We start from the raw sequence: 3,282 nt of genomic DNA on the forward strand, positions 1-3,282 counted from the left end.
TGTTAGTGTAGAAGGGATGGCAAAATCTTACCTAGGACATTTTACCCCCCTCCTCCCTTTCTCTCTGTCAGTCTCTCTCTGTCTCTCTGTCTCTCTCTCTGTCTCTCTCTCTCTCTCTGTTTTCCTAGAAAATACTGTGAAAAGGTTGATGATCAGTTAAGGTGAGCCAACTAACTCCCTCTTCCTCTCCCTCTCCTCCTCCTCCTCTCTTTCTTTCTCTCTTTCCTTCCTCCCTTTCTCTCTTCCTTGAGCATAGTGTGAAAAGGTCAGTGATTACTTGGGTTGAGCTAACTGCAGGCTTACCCTAGAGAAGCAAGAACTAGGTCCTGTGAGATCTTTCATGGCCATGTGAGTCTGGGAAATGTTGTATTTAATTCCCTGCTATCACATCACACACAGAACTAAATGTGTTCTCTGGCTGGATTCCCTCTTTCTGTCAGGGGTGCCACCATTCCTGCAGCCACCCAGGCTTGAAATTTCAGAGCTAATTTTCATTTTCCGGCTTCCCACCCCTGAACCCAATCACTTACCAAATCTGTTCAACTCTTTTATGTCTCTTGCCCATCCAAGCCTATCTAATATGTCCTGTTGCAAGACCATAATTCACACCTGTATTACTTCATGGCTTTTCAGTTGCAATATTCTAGTAATAGGCCACTTTTTCCATCCAACTGACCCTTTGGATTCTCACCAGATCAGATTTCTTTTCTTTCTTTTTTTTCCCCCTACTGGTCCTGAGGCTTGAACTCTGGGCTTGGGCAATGTTCCTGAGCTCCTTTTTGCTCAAGGCTAGTGTCCTACCCTTTGAGCCACAGAACCACTTCTGTTTTTTTTTTTTTTTATTAATTGGAGATAAGAGTCTCACAGACTTTCCTGCCCCAGCTGGTTTGGAACTGTGATCCTCTGATCTCAGCTTCCCGAGTAGCTAATATTACAGGTGTGAGCCACCAGCACCTGGTCAGATCAGACTTCTTAAAAACATTATTATTCATTTGTAGTGTCTCTCCCTTGCATTTTTCAGTGTGGCACACACTGGTGGTGGGCTCAGCAACCAAAAGAGTTGTGAGAATCAATACCGTTGCGAGTGGAAGTCTCCTGTAACCTCTTCAAGAAAGTCACAGTGCTCTTCTGCACATCACTAACTGGAGGGAATCTCAATATAAAAATAAAAGTCTGGTTCCTTTTATTGAACAGACTTGTTTTTTTAATTAATTGAATATGGAATCATGTTCAGATCATTTACATGTAAAACTAGACACATGTGAAAATCATTAACATCTCTCAGATTGAATATTGTAAATTATATGCTTTGGGAAAGTTTCTTGAATAGCATGTTGTTGAAACTCCTTAGGTTGGCGTCCTTTCTCTTATTGCATCCCAGGGTACACAAACATCAACAGAGTAATCGCTCTTTTCATTCTCTTCTCTCTGAGGAATCTAATCTCCCTCCATTAACTTGTACCTGCTAAAGTTTTTTAATGCTGTTGTTAGTCATGGGGCTTGAACTCTGGACCTGGGCATTGTTCCTTTGCTCTTTAGCTCAAGGTGAGTGCTCTACCACTTGAGCCACTTACAGTTTTCTGGGGGTTAATTCGAGATAAAAGTTTTACAGATGTTCCTGCCCAGGCTGGCTTTGAACAGTGATCCTCAGATCTCAGCTTCTTGAGTAGCTAGAATTACAGGTATGAGCTACTAGCATCTGGCCCCAGCTAAAGTTTTTCTTTTTAAGAACCATTTTTATTCTTCAAGAACTTAGTTGAGCTTGAGCTTGTGCTTGAGCTATGTTAGTAAGATCCTATCTGCAAAATGAAATAAGATCTAAAGGACTGGAAAATGGCCAATGTGGTAGGATACTTGGCTACCATGTTTGAAGGTCCACCCTGTGTCTAGTCTACAAACAAAGCAACACAACAAGAGAATGAGTTCCACACCATTGCTTTAATGAAGACTATGTACAGATCTGGCTCCAACACTGGATTTGTCATTTCCCATGATATATAATAATTGTAGCACAGAGTTAACTCCAAATCCATTTCACCCAAATTAGCAAAAATTACCAGGCACGGATAATAAATTATAGGATGCCTTGTACTAAAATGCTCATTGAAAAATTTCAATATGAAAAACTACTACTCTAAAAGAAAATAGGGAAAACAAATTAATTCTACCTGGGATTTGGGAGGGTGCTGGCTCAGACAGCTGGAGAAAAGTGGTCTCTGAGCCAGCACTGGTTTAATAAAAATACGAACCAATGGTTCCCAGTAGACAAAGATCATTATACTATGTCCCGATCACAACAGTTACGTTCTGTGGCTGTGCTTTGTGAGTCAGAGGACCTTTGGTCACTATTCGAAACTAAGAGTTCCCCATCAACTTGAAAAATATTATTAAGTAATTCCTCAGTTACTTATTCTTCAGGCTGTATGAACCCAGGCCCTTTTATCTTTTCTCAAAGGTCTGATTTTCTCAGCCTTTAATCATTACTTTGTTTCTCTGAACTCTCTCCAAATCTCCATGCCTTTCTTTACTTGTCTATCCCACAGCTGGTTACTATGCTGGGTAAACAGCCGCAGAATGTCATGGATAAGCAGCCCAAGTGGTAAGGTTGGATTTAGCCATGTACCCAGCTCACAAATCCTCATTCACAATCTCTGACCCCTGTAGTGCAAAACTTGGCAGTAGGTCAAAAGTGTTTTAATAGCCTGTTCATACAGCATTATGTGAGGGGGATAATTTAAAAAAAAAAATCTTTGGTGTATAATGTTAGACTCCAAACCCCCTAAATAATTATATTCATACAGAACCAGATATTTAAGGGCTATTTATGATTTCAATTATTTATGTGTTTAAATAAATGTGATACAGTCAAACCATTTGATATATATATGAATATATGCATATATACATACACTGTGCTAAAATTATTGAATAATTATGTATATTATATAAAATTAAATAGGGAACTCCAGTTATGTTTCACATGGTTTGAGCTTTCATTTGCTATTTTTATGTGTACTATATTTACATGTATGTATAGTACTTCTGTGTAGAGATGGAAACGAGAACACATCCTAAGGCATAACTGAGCATTGCTAGTGAACAAATGTTTATCTTATCAGTTTGTAGCACAATGAGCACACACATTACACAGATGAAGTAATAAGAAATAAGCTGGGGGCTGGGATGGTAGCTCAGTGGTAGAGTGCTTGCCTTGCATGCCTGAGGCCCTGGGTTCGATTCCTCAGCACCACATAAGCAAAAAGAAAAAAGCCGGAAGTGGCG

Source organism: Dipodomys ordii, unplaced genomic scaffold (genome assembly GCF_000151885.1).
Source record: "Dipodomys ordii isolate 6190 unplaced genomic scaffold, Dord_2.0 Scaffold7, whole genome shotgun sequence".
In the NCBI taxonomy this organism is placed as follows: Eukaryota; Metazoa; Chordata; class Mammalia; order Rodentia; family Heteromyidae; genus Dipodomys; species Dipodomys ordii.